At 44.3% G+C, this 18723-nt stretch overlaps 1 protein-coding gene across 3 annotated transcripts in view; it reads left to right on the top strand.

Moving 5' to 3' along the window:
• Nucleotides 1-6078: 6078 nt before the first annotated feature.
• Nucleotides 6079-18723, top strand: part of GATAD2A (GATA zinc finger domain containing 2A) — a 90526-nt gene continuing 77881 nt past the window's right edge. Inside the window, exon 1 of one of the 3 annotated variants that reach the window (XM_050934058.1) lies at nucleotides 6079-6635. The gene's annotated coding sequence lies outside the window, so the exon portion shown is untranslated. The remainder of the gene's footprint in view (nucleotides 6636-18723) is intronic. The other 2 variants (XM_050934060.1, XM_050934059.1) reach the window with 2 other exon arrangements.

Genomic DNA, 18723 nt, shown 5'->3' with positions numbered 1-18723 from the left:
GGAGAGTGACCCTCTCCTCCATCCCCACTTGAAAAGTTATTTACATGATACACTTAGAGAAGCTGGGGTAATTTACCACTTCTGTGACTACTCTTGTTTCAAGTGTCAGATTATTGTGCTGTTCGCAGCTAAGTAGTTCTGGCTTTAAAAAAAAAGGGAGGGTGGAGAGGAGAAACAAAGTTATAAGAAATTTTGCATCACTAGCCATCTGTTAAGTCTTACCAATTTTTTCTTCCTAAGATACGTTCTAATATTTTTCAGAAAAGGTTATACTTACCTAAGTTTGTGTACCAAAAATATATCTGTGGTAGTTAAAGATTTAGTTAAAGCTCTAGCATTTCTCCACTTATCTAGCAGTAGTTTCATAGAACTTTACACATAAGTCAGTGGTGGGAGGTATATCATTTCAGTATTCTGCACAGATCTGTTGTGAGTGAGTTACTGCACCTTGTCTACATATTCCCATGCACACACTATTCTGTGGCACTGGTATTTTGCCTTTGCTCAGGGTACAACAAAATAACAAACACATGATTTGTGGTTTAAATGGCAGCACACTGCAACTTTATTGGTTAAATATTTGTAATACCAGTACAACTTTCAGGTAATCCCCACAGCTGACAAACTTTAAAAACTCCCGTACTAGTTTGCTTCCCCAACTCTTTCTTCATGTCTCAAGACTGAAGGACCCTCGTGCACCACTTTGAGAAAAGAATCCCCCATCTCCACAGCAGCATCTGACAAAGGATTTGAAATTTGCCATCAAAGAGAGACCAACCTATTATAACCTCCTGCATCTCACACCAATAGCAGCTGCACTTGAACTACATCCGCCCTCAAATCATTACCTACTAAATGCCACTGGCCTGTCACACCTCACTTCCACAAGTTTTTCCATCAGCATACAGGTGGGCAAAAGGAACATGTTCTCTTCAATCTGTAATGCTGTACCCATACAATGTGGAACAACTCTGCAGAGTCATACACAAGGTCATATTTCAAAAAGCCACCCCAATGGCAGTTCTAATTTTCCTATTTTATTTTAAAGTTTGCTTTTACAAATTCTGTAATCACTCATTATGAACCATGGCACTAGTTTTGGCCAAATCAAGTTTGCCACAAATACATCTGTTTGAGTACCACTCAGTCTTTTAAGCTTAACCAAGAGATGATCTCCATACCTTATCACCAAGGAGTTTCTCCCATCAGATAATATATTAAGGGTAGGAGCTGGTCCTATCTCATCCCTTGTACAGCTGAATGGTGTGTAAATGTAGTTCTGCTCCACCACTAGTTTGTGCACCCATGATACAGTACTGCATCCACAGAGCCTGGGCATGAAGAGATATACAGCTATCAAAAGAAATCCTCTCTCCTCTACTCAGTCCTTCTTGATGCACAGACACACTACAGCAATTTGATCCCCAGCTACCAAGGGCCAGAACATAGACTGTCCTATAGCAAACCAGCTGCCACTGCAGACATTGTTACCTCAGGCTAAAGCTCACCTGGAAGAAGCCAAGAAGAGCCAAAAGGCTTCTGGAATACTGCTATAAGATAAAAATTTCAGTAGACATCCATCCTCATGCAGGACAAACAAGCCCTCCTCATGCCAGTTATATAGGGTGACCAGATGTCCCGATTTTATAAGGACAGTCCCAATATTTGTATTTTTTTTTTTTTAAATATGGGCTCCTATTGTCCCCCACCCCCTGTCCTGATTTTTCACACTTGCTATCTGGTCACCCTACAGTTATATAAGCAGATAAACCTCCAGGCATAGCTTCTTCCTTTGTCAGTAGAGGTGCACCACTGAACTTTGAATCTTAGTCTATTTTGCGAAGGCATTTTTGGGGGATGGTGAGGGAAGAAGGGGCATATCCCCAACTAATGGTGGTTGGGCAACAAGGTTCCAGGCAGGCCATCCAACTGGTCCCATTGCCAAGTTTCAAACCCTGAAGATGGCAGATGGCTGCTGTAAATACTGTGTGGAACAAGAGGCTCTCCACTTCTGATGCTATAGCCTTCCCAATATACTCCCAAGTTCTCATGCTGTTTTATAATGAGAAGGCATTGAATCTTTTGTGAGAGGATCTGATCTAGCCCATTCTTCAGATAACCTCTTTGCAAGATTCCCCATACCTAGCTGCCTGGGAAACAGAGGATGCTGCTGGCAAATAAGATGCTGCTGTTGAAACAATCCAGCCCTTAAGTCTCTATGTGGGCGATAAATTACAGGAGGTGATCCACAGGAAGAAGCCAGACCATAGAAAGACCCAAACTTGGAATCTGTCTGCTTCAACAGCCAGTCATCAAATACCATATTCCTAGAATCAAGAATATGAGAGAGAGAGAAAAAACTGGCAATGCATTTTGTCATCCTAGAGACATACTGTATTCAAAATGTGTTATGGAACAACAGAACAAAAACAATCCCACCCGCTGAAAATGAAGCGCTCAGACAACCCCCCAGATGCATAATACAGTTGTAAATCTGAAGGCCATTCCCATTTGGAGTGGTAGGATAAACTAGTAAATTGTTAGAAAGTGCCACCTCTCAGACAGAGAAGTCTTTCTGCATATCCCTAGTAACCTTAACATAGTGGTTGCACATGAGTCAGAGCCGGACAAGCAAAGGTCAGTGTCTACTTTCATCTCTCCAAACTCCTGCAGTATGCTCATTTTCTTTCACAAGAGGCGTGCCTCACCTGGATTTTAAAAGAAATACTGTGGTAGAGGTTTGAAGCTGGGGGCAGGATCTTCCAAAGCCAAACAGAAACCCTAACATGATACATGCTGCTGAAAGTGATTCAACAGTGCCTCACTTTGTCCTGAACTATTAAGGTGATGAGCTTCCAGTCAACAGATAACCTCCCACAAAAACATCCCAGTCTAGATGCAAGATGAACTGGAGCCTTTCAGAGGCTACACAAGAAATCCCTATTGGCCTTGTCATAACATAAATGCCCATCCAGGGCAAAGCCAGATAAATCCAAGGTCCTGGAATAAACTGGTAATAGTCTGAAGATTGATTTAGCCATCACAGCCCTTCTTTTGTAGTCCTGAATCACAACTATAATCTGGTCAGAACCCTTAACATACCAAACAAACCTCATAGTCAGTTAAGTCATTCACTGAGCTCTGTTTCAGTTTGATTTAGGAAAGAGGAGGATTCTTACCTGGAGTCTTTCAGGGACCACACCAAAGGTTAAGTAATGGAAACAAGTTAGAGAGCTCAGCACCACAGCCAATTTGGAATTCCAGTAATAACTTGGCCCACCTGAATCTACCTGACAGCCTTAAGATGTGGCACAATACAGTTTCAAAGGTTCTTCATTAGGAATTGTAAACATACAGATAAAAACCATCCCACAAGCACGATTTGCCTCTGTGTGTGTAGATCCTGGGCAAGTTATTTGGGGTGGGGCCTCTTCCTTCCATACTTAATAGTGCACCCTAGTCTTTACCTCTCTAGAGGGAGGCAGATTCATGTTGTATGCTACAACTGAGGCATATTTTTCTATGTATTTAAAGAGATCTCTCAGGCTGCTTTTTGTTATGATAGAATAAACTCAGTGTGGAATTCTAGTTAGCAATAATATGGGCCATCTTGAGATTCTTAGGTACAGGAGTCTTCATACCTAGTCTCCCATCAACCCAGTTGCTGCTTCCTATGCTAAAGGGAAGCTATTTCATTTTTGGATGCTGTCCAAGTCTTTTCCTTTGTGGTCTTAGAGATGGTGTCCTAGAGACTGAGTGATTTGCACAAGTCCATTTTTCTGTGATAGGACTTTGCATCCTGTAGGTTGTCTACATAGGACTGGAACAGACCTCCATAATCATTTAGTCCAATCCTCAGCTATCACAGGCAACCTGTCATATCCCATTCATAAAATTTATCAAGCTCCATTTGATAGCTAGTTAGTGTGCCCCCCACTACTCCTATTGGAAACCTGTTCCAGAACATCACTTCTCTGATGATTAGAAGCTCTCTTCTAATTTCCAGCCTAAGTTTATTCATGGTCACTTTATAGCCATTTATTCTTGTGCCATCATTGTCCCTTAGCAAGATCTCTTTTCCCTCCTAGGTGTTTAAGAGTGTGTCGAATGAGGGGGTTAGAAAGAGAGCAATCCTATTCCCTCGGACATCATTTTGCTAGAGTAAACAAATTTAGCTAGGCAATTTTAGTCTCCTCTTTCTATCCAGAGTCATCAGTTCTGTGTTGGGGGAATTGCACTGTGCAGCACATGTACAGATAGAACATTATGTGAACCAGCAGTCTTTTGGACCTCAGCCTCCAAGCATCTAATACCACACCAACCTGTGACATAATAAAACCTATTAAATCCTGCCAAAGCCCTGAGTGTCCCCAGCAAACTATACACTAGCTTCCAAGTAACTTCCAGCTTTAGGAGCAGCTGGAGTCCTATCCCCCTTAATCCACGGTGAAGTATCAGAGTAATACTACTACTGGTTCCTTGACCTCTGCTGAGACCTACAACCAAAAGGAGTCTCTCCCACCTCACCTGGAAAGAAACTTGCTGCCTCCATGACCATTCTAGCCCTTTCTTGCTTTTCTACCCAGGGACCTTCCACACCCCACTCCTCAACACCAGAGGCTGGGAGAATAAGGAAAACCCTAGGGCAGTGGTGGATTTAGAGTTAGTGGGGCCCTGTGAGCAACTTCATTTTTTGGGGGGCCCCCTGCCAGACCCAGCCAAGAAAAAGAACACTCTCTTATCTTCCCCCTGTTTTTCATTCTTTTTTTCGCCTTCATCCTCCTCCTATATAAGTAATGGGAAGTAAATGAAAAAAAGTGAGGTACCTTGATTGGAGCAAGGGGGTGGGGTGCAGGAGAAGGTTTGGGCTTTGGGAGGAAGTTTGAGTGCTGGATGCAGTCTCTGTGCTGGGGCAGGGGGTTGAAGTATGGGAGGAAGGGTGAGGGCTCTGGGCTGGGGATTGGAGTGTGGGAGGAGGGTGTTGCATCTCCCAAAGCAACTGGCACTGCCCCCTGACCGGCAGCAGCTCCTAGGCTGAGGTCAGGGGGTCTCCATGCATCCCTGCCTGCAGGAGCTGTCCCCACAGCTCCCATTGGCCAGGAACTGTGGCCAATGGGAGCTGCGGAGTTGGCATTTCGGGCTGTGTGTGGAGACATCTCCACTCCCGGGGCCACAGGGACATGCCAGCCACATCCAGGAGCAAAACTGCATGGAGAGAGGGAGGGAGGCAGCACAAGCAGGGAGCTGCCTTATGCCCTGCTGCTGGCACATCTCTGCATGCCCCTTGGGGGGAAGGGACAGTGGGTCTCTGTGCACAGTGTGTGGAGCCACCTCCCCCGCCCAGAGGCATGCCAGCAGCTGGCCACTTCTGGGAGTGGCATGGGGCCACTGGCTATGACATCCAGGCAGCCTGCCTGCATGCTGCTGCATCATCAGCCAGGACTCAGGAAGGTTGTCAGATATTTGTCCTGCATTTTGGGGGCCTCATGCCGCATATGATTTGTTTCATGGTAAATCCACTCCTGCCCTGGGGTATCACCTACTTGCCTCAGGGCTGTTGGCTATAGGCTAAGAAAGGAGGAAAGAAGGTAGAGCTCAGCTCTTGCTGGCCAAACATTAAGCTCCACCAGAGTGAAGCACTGGGAAGTTTTTGGCACAGGTGGTGGAAGCTTAGGAAGGCTATAGTGGCCAGACCATGGAGTCAAACACAGGAATAGATGGCCCAATAGATTGTAGCTGGAATCTCACATCATGACAGTAAATTGGTAGGGCCTAAAAAGTCACGTGGTGGCTGGGGTGCTTTGCGGAGGGCGGAGTACACCATACTGCCTCGAAAGGAGATGAAGTAGCAGTGAACCTCTGCACACTCGACCCTAGGCAGCGCCACTACCGCTCAAGATCTAGGAGTAAGCCCCGGGCTGCCGTCGCACTGGAAAGAGAAATGGAGCAGCTGTAAACCCCCCTGGTTACTAGACTAGTAACCAGAACGGATGCAGGCAGCCGCTCCCCTGTAATACTCACCCCCCAACACGTGGAGCCAGGGCCAGCCGGCTAAGTAGCATTATTGAATCCGCTGCCAGCAGCACCCTCCTCTTCCTCTTGGCTGCTTATCCACGTGGCCCAGAGGCGTACGTAGCAGAAGAGATCGTTCCCCTGCTGCAAGCAGCAACTCCTTAAAACCCATCTCGATCCCTGCCTTGGCGTCTCCCAACCCCCCAGCCAATCCCGGTTCTTGTGCCATGTGCATTGACCCCTTCTACCAATGGTGCCCCAGGTCACAGACCTGGCCCACCATTGCCCGGAAACTCGACCCTCTCCACCCCCAGCTGCTCCATATGTCCCGGCACCCAGCAAGAGCCTCCAGCTGCAAGGCTGGAGCTAATTAAGAGCTCCCTTGTGTTTGGGGGGTAGCTAGTAATGGGCTAAAGTGCGCTGGCCTCGGCGCGCATGCTCTGTGGAGTGACGCCGCGACTCCATGTGTAAGAAGCGCATTATTTGGCAAGGGGAGCAGCAGCGGAGAGGATTAGAGAGGGATCCCCGGCTGCACAAAAAGCTCGGGGTGCTAGTTATGTAAACCCGGAAAAGGGTCTATATCGTGCGGATCTGTGGGGAGCTACGTGGTAGTGCTTCTGACTGTAAGTTCACTGATTCAAAGTTCTTATGGGGGTTATTTTGGGGGGAGGAGGGGATAGAAGTTATTTGTAAAAGGAAATTGGCATGGATGCCCCTCCTTTTGCTTTTAGGGAACTGGAGAGAGCGTTCCCCAAATATAAAGGTGCTAAAGCCAGCCCTCGTTAACCTGAGGAAAGTGCAAAGTCTTGTCCGGCTGTTAGAATTTAGCTGTATTTCTGCCTTGGGTTTTTTTTTAATTTATACTTTTGGAAAGGAAATAGTTTTGTACCTTTACTTGTGGGGGCCATGAAAGAGAAACCAGGGAGTTGCAATTCTAGGGTGCCTGAAAAGTTTCTACTGTATGATTCGCTCCAAAATTCCAGGCAGGAAGAGAGTCTTAAAATGCGGTTAATTTGGGTGCAAATCATGTTTTTGGGGGCTTTTTAAAGAGCCTTTAAAGCATTTGTTTCGGAAAGTTATTACAAGCTTTCAACCCTGCCTCCTTCCTCTTCCTCCTCCTCCTCTTCCACCATCACACGCTCACACACTCCCTCCCGGCTTGGAAAGAGCCTGTAGTGGAGTTGGATGCAGGGGGAAGCCCATTGCCTTGAACGGCGCGATTTTAAAATGGTCCGACTCAGATCTGCCTCTTCTGTTGGAGGGTGGGTAGCATATTTTGCGTGGGGGTGGTGTGCTGGAGGGAGTGGGGGGTGTAGTTAGAGAAGTGGGGTGCGTTTCAGTTTGAAGTCTTTTGGGGGGTTAGTAGCAGGGGGGCTGTTTTGTCTCTCCTCCTATCTTGAGAGAAGTGTAGCATACGCTGCTTAGGGGGTGGGGAGTGGTCTTCAGGGTGGGGAAGGTGTGCTGAGGGGGAGGCGAGTGGACATATTTGTGTGTCTTGGTTGAGCCCCAGTCGTGGCACTTAACCCGGCTGGCAGCCAGACTGAATCTCGTGTCAGAATAAGAGTCCCCCCTCTTTTTTTTTCCTTCCCCTCCCCTTGCCTTGTTTCACTCGACTGTCCTTCCTGCTGCTAAAGGTGTAGCCGGCAAAAGGGTGGCAAGGCTTATGCCTGCAGTTTAGACATTGGTGCCAAAGGTCCCCCTTCCTGGCTATAAACCCTCCCCCTTGGGGTGGGTTTTTCCGTTTAATTTGCTGATCAAGGCGATCTCTATTGATTTTTCTGCCTATGATGGATCAGCAATGACTAGACAGATCTGCGGCTGCTGCTTTTTTTTAATTTAAATAGGCTTATTGCCTAGATGTCTGTATTGGTCATTTCATTTTGTAAAGGATTAGTGAATGTGTGGGGGATCCTTACACATTAAATTTTAAAAGGGATTTTTCCCTGAACCCTCCTTATTTATAACTGCTCTAAATTTTATTAATTATGGAAAGGTTTGCTGTGGAGGATGGGGAGTATTTGGAAGGCTAGTACTTAATGTTTGACTTTGAAGATGTAATATAAGTTCTTCTGAGGCATTATTATCCCTGTTTTATATGTGGAGAAACTGAGGCATAGAGACTAAGTCATTTGCCCAGAACCACTGAAGTAGTCTCTGTTGTGTGTCCCCTGGTACTGTTCATTAGGCTGTTATCTTTTTATGTCTTTCTCCCCCTTTAATCAGATCAGACATAGATCCATATATGCATGCTAAGTCTGTGGCCTTTAGACTCTCATACGAGAGTCAAGTGAGTCACTTAAGTTTTACTTTCTCTTGTGTTTTTCTCAGCTACCCCTGCCCTTTCCATTCGTATATTCCATACAGTAGACTCCCATTTCCTAAGTCAGAGGTTCTCAGACTGGTCCATAGATCAAGATTAAATGTGCACATGGTGCTAGTTCTTGTTTCCAGCTGCTTCTACAGGTGTTTAGGCTCTTGGATGCAAAGGACAGTGAGGCCTATAAACGCAAGTGGAAGTGAGACAGCAGCTTTGCTGCCTCTACTGGAGACCACTGCTGCACAGGAAGAGAGGAAGTGAGCTACCCTTGGGGACAAGAGAGACACCAATGAGATTGGAGTTACCAGCCATCAGTAGAAGAGAGTGAAGTGTCTGGGGGAGAAGAGGATTCCATGCACATGCTTCCCTGCCATTTGGAAAGAGGAGGGGCAGGAAACTGGGAAGCATATGCAGTCAGAAAAAAGGACCAGGTGGCAGAGAAGCACATGCAGGGGAGGGAGAAAAAGAAGAACATAACAGATGGGAAAGGAGAGAACCCGCCACCCCCAAGTTAGTATATTAAAGGCAGATGAAAAACACTAAATACTTCTAGAATATTGCTTTTACATGTAAGCAAATGCTGTAGTTGGCACAGGGGTGTTGTGTCACCATGAATGAACAGTCCATGAGACCAATTTTTTATTAAGAAATGGTACGTAATATAAATGTGGGAGTCTCAGCTGTAGTTTTTGTGGAAGTGGTGCCACAGTGACACCTTCTGGCATGAAAGGCAGAGAAAATACAGACAAGCCAAGTTGCAGTACAATACACACTATCCTGGGACTAACACGGCTACAACACCACTGCATGCATGTTACAGTATGAGCAGTGACTGTATTAAGTGTTATCAGTGTGACAGCTTGGTGGAGGGGAAAAATTGCTCACGCTTGCTATCTTCTCTCCAGCATAAGACTCAAATGTTTAGTTATCACAAGTTATGATATATATGGCTACAGGGAATTAAATATACCTGAATGATATTTTATAATGCTGCTATTTAGTACTTGTATACCACTCTTCATCTGTAAATCTCAAAGCACTTCACAAACATTTGCAGATCAAGAAACCTTGAAATTAAGTGACTTGCCAGGATCACACAAGAAGTCAGTGGCAGGGGTAGGACTAGAACCCAGCTCTTCTGATTTCCAGTCTTGTATTTTGGTCTTTGGACTACAGGCTGTACTATGAATTATGTATTGAGAACTGAGAAGACTGGATGTCTTAGCATATGATAGTCAACTTGTGATGCTCAAGTCACATGAGACTCTTTGTGGCTGGTAGCTATCAGGTGGCATAGGATGGGAAGAGATGGGGAAAACCCTCTCCCTCCTAGCATTTGAGAATGGAGAGTAAGAAAAGAACTTTGCAACACAAGCCTATGTTATGATGTTACATCAACGTGTAATGATACTGCGTTATTTGCTAAACATCATAATTAAGTTTGCAGATGATACCAAACTGGGAGGGATTGCAACTGATTTGGAGGATAGGGTCATAATTCAAAATGATCTGGACAAATTGAGAAATGGTCTGAGGTAAACAGGATGAAGCTTAACAAAGACAAATGCAAAGTGTTCCTTCCTAAGTGGAGCAATCAGCTTCACACATAGTCTCTTCCCATTCAGTATCTAGGAAGGAGTACTGCAGAAAGGGATCTAGGGGTTATAGTGGACCACGAGCTAAATATGAGTCAACAGTGTGATGCTGTTGCAAAAAAAAGCAAACGTGATTCTGGAGTGCATTAACAAGTGTGTTGTGAGCAAGACACAAGAAGTCATTCTTCTGCTCTACTCTGCACTGGTTAGGCCTCAACTGGAGTACTGTGTCCAGTTCTGGGCACTGCATTTCAAGAAAGATGTGGAGAAATTGGAGGGGGTCCAGAGAAGAGCAGCAAGGATGATTAAAGGTCTTGAGAACATGACCTATGAAGGAAGGCTGAAAGAATTGGGTTTGTTTAGCTTGGAAAAGAGAAGACTGAGAGGGGACGTGATAGCAGTTTTCAGGTATCTAAAAGGGTGTCATAAGGAGGAGGGAGAAAACTTGTTCATCTTAGCCTCGAAGAATAGAACAAGAAGCAATGGGCTTTAACTGAAGCAAGGGAGGTTTACGTTGGACATTAGGAAAAAGTTTAACTGTCAGGGTGGTTTAAACATTGGACTAAATTGCCTAGGGAGGTTATAGGATCTCCATCTCTGGAGATATTTAAGAGTAGAGTAGATTAGATAAATGTCTATCCAGGATGGTCTCGACAGTATTTGGTCCTTCCATGGGGGCAGGGGACTGGACTAGACCTCTCGAGGTCCCTTCCAGTCCTAGAATCTATGAATCAGTGCAGCTATTTTGTGGCTCTCTTTGACATCCTTTAGTGATCTGCAGGTGTTCTCTGGTGATTACCACTGATCTAATTTTGGCATCTCCTCAAAGTAGTTGGTTCAAATCCAGCTAACACTGGTAATAGTTGAATATGGTTATCATCTAATGGCCCTGAGTCGTATATGAACTGAGTTGATAGCCGAAGATCACTTCTCAGTGGACAACCATATACGTAACAACTGGCACATTTGCTGATTTCATCATATAGACCGGGGTTCTCAAACTTTATTGTACCGTATCTCCCTTCTGACAACCGAAATTACTACATGACCCTGGCGAGGGTGGTCTTGGGCTTTGGCCCCAGGCGGCAGGGCTTGGGCTTCGGGCTTGGGCTTCAGCCCTGGGCCCCAGCAAGTCTAAGTCTAAGCACTGGTGATCCCATAAAAATGGGGTTGGGACTCACTTTGGGGTCCTGACCCACAGTTTTAGAACCTCAGATATAGACTAAATTGAGTGGATGTGACAGTTGAGCTGCTTTTCATCTGGAGTCTTTAAAGTGTGATTAGATAGTTTACAATATATGCTTTTAATTCAGCTGAATATTTATAGTGGTCCCTTCAGAATCTCTGAATCCCCCAGTTCATCCCTTCCTTCATGGCCTGTGGGGGGCGGGGGGGGGGAGGAGAGGGGGGGAAAGACAGGGTTGCCTACATTGCAACATGCTCATAACATTTGCAGCTCTACATTAAGATCAAATTTCATGCTCCAGGCCTTTAGCCAGTCACCTGCAGGGGTGAGGAAGGACGCCTCCCTAGACACAAGTGATCAGATGTATTCTGGTGGTTATGGGCCAGTGCTCTGACGTGGCATAGAGCAGGGGTAGGCAACCTATGGCACGTGTGCCAAAGGTGGCACGTGAGCTGATTTTCAGTGGCACTCACACTACCCAGGTCCTGGCCACTGGTCTGGGCGGCTCTGCGTTTTAATTTAATTTTAAATGGAGCTTCTTAAATATTTTAAAACCCTTATTTACTTTACATACAACAATAATATAGTTATATATTATAGACTTTTTTAACAGAGACCTTCTAAAAATGTTAAAATGTATTACTGGCACGCGAAACCTTAAATTAGAGTGAATAAATGAAGACTCGGCACACCACTTCGGAAAGGTTGCCGACCCTTGAGATAGAGAATCCTCTTTCTTAAATACCAGGCTGTTGTGTCTTGCTCATATGATCAGGTCATAATGATCCCCTGATTTGGGGTTAGGAAGGAATTTTCTCCTAGGTCAGATTGTCAGAGACCTTGGTATTTTTGTTCTTTTTTTTTTTTTTTTTTTTTCCCCCCCCCTAGCAGGCGATCCATGCCCTGTCTCACCAAATCAGTTCCCTGCCATTTCAGGGGCCTCAGGCTTTGGTGATACCTAGATCTCCTCTGTTCTCTGCCTGTGGCACACAGTAGCTTAGAAATTTAATGGCTGATGATATTTACAGGTGGTAAGACTAGATGATCTAATAGTTTTATGGAGTTTAAGGCCAGAATGGACCATCTCCCAAGGTAGACCCTCTAAGCTAGAATTCATATAAATGGGCATGGCAGTATGGGGGCTTTCAATGCACTAATTGTGCTATACCTGTTTTGTGGATACATTAAGAACTTGTGTCCGTTCAGAGTACCTTTCAGCAGTGCTGAAAGCACCTTTGAAGAAAATAAAATGAAGCAGAAAATTGTAAGTGGAACTTGTTAATTGTGAAAATTTAAAATACTACAAATGTGGTGAGCCCAAATTTGAGAACTTAGTTGTTTAAATTATGGCACATTGTGCCTTCTGAAATGGTGTCCATGTTGTGAAGTCCCCAAGGCAGTTGCTAAGCAACTGGAAGAGTCCTCAGTGACTCCCTCTTGAGAAATTTAGAAGTCAGGCTGAGACAACAGGGTGGCTGTGTCGAACACAGTTTAATTTTACTTCATGGGTAGGTCAGTGTCAGTTTTTGTGTGTGTTTAACTTGCCATTGGAAAACATCACCACTCCCTATGTGTAGATCCAGTGGAGAACATTATGGTAGTTTTATATCTTGTTTTGTGGTGCAGAAAACACTTTTACGGATACTGAATCTGTTTACTTGGGGCATATTATTGAATAATTTTTATTTCACTTATGCATGTTAAGAGACTTGTTCATGAGCACATTTTGTCTAATTTAGAAATCAAAATAACTAAAAACTTAATATATTTATAAATGAGATCCTATCCCAGGTGTTGGATACTTTTTTCATGCTTATGTAACACATCCATCTGAGAAACAATATGCTTACTTTTCTAATATTGCACAAGATGTTATAGCTGGGGCTTTTATAACTGTTTTTGTGAGTAGGATTACAAATTCTCTAGAGTATTTATATGGCATACTAGATACTCATCCCTGTAAATCTTTTTTCTATAGAGATACCTTCGAATGCAGGCTTTATATAAACACTTTTTTTGTTATGGGATTTATATAAAGTAAGACAAAAGATTTTGACTGCGTATAGTATCTTTCAAACAAGGATCTCAATGTGCTTTTATTAGGTAATATTAAAAGTTGAATAAATGGTGATTGTGAAACTGTTTGGTGGCAGGGGCTCTTGGGGGCAGGGTCCGTATTGGGGTGAGAGTTGATCATCAATTAAAAAAATAATCGGTGATAGAGACAAGCATATTGGGTACTTGTGAATTCTTGGTGTGGTGAAACTAATATTTATAAAGAGGCCCAAACATTTTCTGTCTATTCACAAAGCCAAAATTAGCACTGTTGCTCCTACCTTTGTGAAAAGAGTAGATTTGCTTTTAGACTTGGGGTTGGGATTCCACCAACCCTTGGTTTTTATATAATGCCTTTCATATTTGAGGTATCAGTATTTTGTGAGACCAGTGTGGAAAGCATAATATAGTAGCTCCCTCACAGTATTAGATATTAGAAAGTCGAGTGAAGAAATGTTGCCCTCATCCCCTTCGAATCAGCACCCTGTTGTCTTTAACTTACATCTGGATGCTGTTGGAAATAGACAATCTGCCTTTTAAACAAGACATTAAACTGGAGTCTAACAGTGACGCAGTTCACTGTCCCCCAATAATGTTGCACCTCTTCACCAACATTGAAAATGAGTGCATGTTGTCGCTAGAGACTTAATCCTGTAACCTTCCTGATACAAAAGCACAGTTAACTTTTTGCCCTAGTATAGTGTTAAATATTTGAGACTACATTCTGTTGATGTGCATGTGTAACTGTCTTAATTTTAACAGGAGTTATTGTACAAACAAATACCAAGGAAAATATAATTGGTACACTAGATAATACATGGTGATTTGAATGTATTCTCAGTGAAATACAAGTTGTTGTTTTTTTGTTCCACCATCCCATACCTACTATATAATAAATAAAATGCTGTGTTAAGAATTTTACTTAGTTTCAAAGTCAAGCACTTGAAAGCTGGGAAATGACAGAGTTTCAGGTTGTGTGTACAACCTTAATTCTGCTCCATTATGGAAATGTGTTGTGATACAGTCTTTAATTACAAGATCCCATACAAGTTTTTTCCACAGGACCCCAGGCTCATTCAGTGCGTAGGGTGAACCGTGCTCAGGGAATGAGGTAGCTATTCAGTATTTTTATCCTCCTCATTCAATTGGCGGTCTCTTCTTATTTACTGCATGCCATCCAGCACCTGCAATGAATACATAATTATTCATTTTGTCATGGTCTTTTCTAGGGCACTTATTGCTACAATATCTGAATGCCTCACAAACATTAGTATTAACTGTATGAGTTAAGAGTATTATCCCCAATTTCCTGATGGGGAAACTGAGAGAGATGGCCTGAGGCCACTTAGTGACTCAGTAGCAGGGCCAGGATTAGAATTTAGGAACTCATGACTCCTATCCCTGTGCTTGTTCCGCTAGACCATGCTACCTTATTACCCGAGGTGCTGTGCCTCACAGCTCCCACTGACTTCAGTTGCAGTTGTCCGAGCTCTACACTTCTGCGTATCAGGTCCAGGTGTCTCAAGTGGAATAAAGGAAAAAAGTAAAAACAAATGTTATGTGCAACCATAAAAACAGTCGTTCCCTCCTCCTCCCCCTGATCATACATCTTCAGTAGGGTTTGAACACCAAACCTTCTGCAATGCAGGACAAACTAGCTGACAGTGAAAGATGGCTGTTATCTGGTGTGTATAATGATCCATATGTAGGGTACAGGGGGTAATTGGAGGTGGGAAGCACAGCAGGGCTGCCCAGAGGCCTGGGGTCTTCGGCGGCAGCAGGTCCCAGAGTGGAAGGACCCCCCTTCCCCCCTTTGCGGGTCTTTCCGCTCCAGGACCTGCCGCCCAATTGCCGTGGAAGATGCTCCAGGGGCCCAGGCCCTGTGAGAGTTTTCTGGGGCCCCCGGAGCGAGTGAAGGACCCTGCTCCAGGGGTCCTGAAAAACTCTTGTGGGGGCCCCTGCGGGGCCTGGAGCAAATTGTCCCACTTGCTTCCCCCTCTGGGTGGCCCTGGAGCACAGCCTGTATTTTCTCTCACCCTCTCCAACCTCCTCTGAAGAGGTGTGAGGAACTCCTTCCTCATGTCATGTCTTCTGGGGGCAGGAGGGAGAAATGGACCAGGAGGAGGAGCAAATGGGAACATGGCCTGTCCCTTCCTCTGCTTCCTTCACCCTCAGGAGAAGCTTTCTGCTTACCTGGTTCCCAGTGCAGAGTTTGTTTGCTGCTGCCCCTGCTTTGGTGGCCATATGGGCCCAGTCTTAGATTAGAATGTTAAAATGCGGTTATTTTGGCATTCTGCCAAACTTGTTTTTTTTCTGTCATCACAAGCAACAAAAAGGAAATGGTGACATTCAGAAGTTTATTTCTTGACTAAACCTGAATGGAATAGCATGGGATAAAGAAAATGCTTTTCTTTGGTGCTCGGGCTTTTACTCTACCAAGTGTTCTACGGCTCTGCTGCAAACAATGAAGTGTTAAACCAGAGGTGGGCAGCTACAGCCGTGGGATCCTCCTGCCCAGCCCCTGAGCTCCTGGCCTGGGAGGTTAGCCTCCGGCCCCTCCCTGCTGGTCTCCCTCCTCCACAGCCACTCCGCGCCACTGGTGCAATGCTCTGGGTGGCCAGGCAGTGCAGCTGCAGAGCTCGGCCTGACTGCTGCGCTATGGTGTGGCTGGCTCCAGCCAGGCGGCATGGCTGTAACACCGCCAGCCACCGGTGCTCCAGGCAGTGCGGTAAGGGGGCGGGGAGGCTGGATAGAGGGCAGGGGATTTTGGAATGTGGATGGGGGTTGGGGCAGTCAGAGGGCAGGGAGCAGGGCTGTTGAATGGCTGCAGGAATCCCCGGGGGCAGTCAGGAAGGGAGCGGTGGATGGGGTAACGGGGGCAGTCGGGTGGGTGTGGTGGGGGTGGACAGCGAGTGGGGGGGATAGGGCAGGGATCCCAGGGGGGCCATCAGGGAATGGGGAGGAGGTGGATGGGGCAGGGCGTGGGCGGGCCATGCCTTGCTGTTTTCGGGAGGCACAGCCTCCCCTACCTGGCCCTCCATACAATTTCCAAAACCTGATGCAGCCCTCAGGCCAAAAAGTTTGCCTGCCCCTGTGTTAAGCCATCCTCCTCTCTTCTCCCCAAAGGCTGTGGAATTTTTCTCTAATGGAGAGTGTTAGACAGCCTGAATATAGGCCTTGGTACTTGCTTCTCCCAGATAATGAAGAAACTGCAATCCTAGAGGATGTCAAAAATGAAGGATAATCATGAAAACTGGCTGGTTTATGCATTAGCTTAGAACAGGACTGTTAACTTGGAAATTTGGGTTCTCTTGCTGGCTTTGCCGCTGACTTGCTATATAACCTTTAGACAAGCTGCTTAAACCTTTCCATGCCTTGGTTAACTTGTCTGTAAAATGGGGATGATGATACCTACTTATCTCTGTAAAATACTTTGGGTGTTACAGATGACAGCATAGAAGTGCAAAGTACTGTTTGGAACAAAAATTCCATCTAGTACTAATTTTTTTTCTTTTTTAAATAATTGATTTTATAAAAGTGTGGGTAACTAATCTTTGTCATGCCAACATGCATACACTTCCTGTGATCCACTAGATCAGGGGTCGGCAACCTTTCCAAAGTGGTGTGCCGAGTCTTCATTTATTCACTCTAATTTAAGGTTTTGTGTGCCATAAAATACATTTTAACATTTTTCGAAGGTCTTTCTATAAGTCTATAATTTATAACTGAACGATTGTTTGTAAAGTAAATAAATGTTTAAATGTTTAAGAAACTTAATTTAAAATTAAATTAAAATGCAGAGCCCCCTGGACCAGTGGCCAGTACCCAGGCAGTATGAGTGCCACTGAAAATGAGCTCACATGCTGCCTTCTTCATGCATGCCATAGGTTGCCTACCCCTACACTAGATCATTATTTTTCTGGGAATCATTACTAATATAGTTTGTTTCCTGTTTACAGATTTTAATGAATTTATCTCAAGCTGACAAGTTCATTTCTAGTTTTAGGAAATGCGAATTTTTGGAGGGCCTAGAGGAGAAAGGCATAACAAAAAACTGGAAGTTTAAAGCCTGACAAACTCAAATTAGAAACAAGGTGCATGTTTTTAGCAGGGAGCGTGATTAACAATTAGAACAGACTACCAAAGAAAGTGGTCCATGCACCATGTCTTGTATCCAGTCTTGATCTGAAAGCTCTTTCTAGAATATATCCTTTTAATCATACATAAATTTTAGTGCTCGGTACTGGGGTAACTGAAATTCTGTGGCCCGTGTAGGTCAGACTAGATGATTTAGTGGTTTCTTTTGGCCTCAAAATCTATGAATCTGTGTGTGGTGTTTGTTTTTTTGTTTTTTTTTTTTCTTCCCCCTGTTGCTATTACTACAAAAGGAGTAATCTATCCAGAAATCTGTTTCATTATTTAAAAAGTCTTGCTGATTGGTTAGACAGTCTTGGCTGTTCCCTTATTTAAAGACAACAGAATTAACATTTTCCATCACTGCAGGTCTACAGGCTTAAAGTAGTGTGTGTTCAGTCATAATTGTCTACAAACCTGTAGAGGGACAGAAAAGAGAAACTAGTCTGTTTTTGAACAAGAATTCCAGATACAGATGCGCTAGTTGTCTGTCTGTCTTCCCCCCTGTGCAACTTTTCCTTGCACAGGCCCAGGTGAGACTTTGTCACCTTTTTCTAGGTAGTGTTCAGAGAAGGTTGCTTCACTGCATTATCCTTGGAATGTTTTTCTTTTGGGGGGGAATGTATGTATCCTTCCAGCTGATGTGGGGCTTAAGCGCTTCATACTGAACTAAAGCTATGCTTTTTCTGTACTTGGAAGAGGATGATTTTATAGTAATGGTTAAATGGAGGCAACTAATGGATTACACATTGTTGATCTGGAGATGGTCTACTGAGGGATCCATTATTCCTTCCAGAATGAAAAACAGCAGTCTACAGACACCTGAGGTCTTGTGTCCTTGTTGATGATCTGAGTCTCATCCCCTGCCTTAGGGCTTGTCTACATGGAAATGTGAACCAAATAACTAATTCATTTTAAATTCACACCTAATTTTAGTTCTGCTTAGTCATTGTAGACAAGCCCTTGGAGATACTGCCTCATTATACAATTCTTGTGGCTGGGAGGGACACTGAAGCCCACCTGTTAACCAGAGGCATCCATGAAGGGAGTGCTCTGTTTGCATCACTCCATCTCTAACAGCTCAGATATGGGATTGGAGTTGAGAATTAAATGAGGGCCTACAAACTGAGCTTTGTTTTTCTTCATGATTGGGCTGAGCCCTATCTCTACGTGGACTTTTACCATGCAGATTATTTTTTTGTGTTAATTTTAGCCAGAAACACTGGAAATTTTTTTTTTTTAAGAGGACCACCTTATTGAGTTTAAATACCTTTTTAACAAGTAAGGCTGTACAGTACTGTTTCCCCCTTTTTTCTTCACCAGAGTGAAAACTGTCTAGCACCAATTAACTACAGAAATAAATCTAGAGTGTGCTGGAGGGAAGTCTAGAAATGTATATTCTAAACTAATTTTCCCAAGAAGAA

This window comes from Gopherus flavomarginatus, chromosome 24 (assembly GCF_025201925.1).
Source record: "Gopherus flavomarginatus isolate rGopFla2 chromosome 24, rGopFla2.mat.asm, whole genome shotgun sequence".
Classification (NCBI taxonomy): Eukaryota; Metazoa; Chordata; order Testudines; family Testudinidae; genus Gopherus; species Gopherus flavomarginatus.
This window is presented reverse-complemented; position numbering and strand designations above follow the sequence as displayed.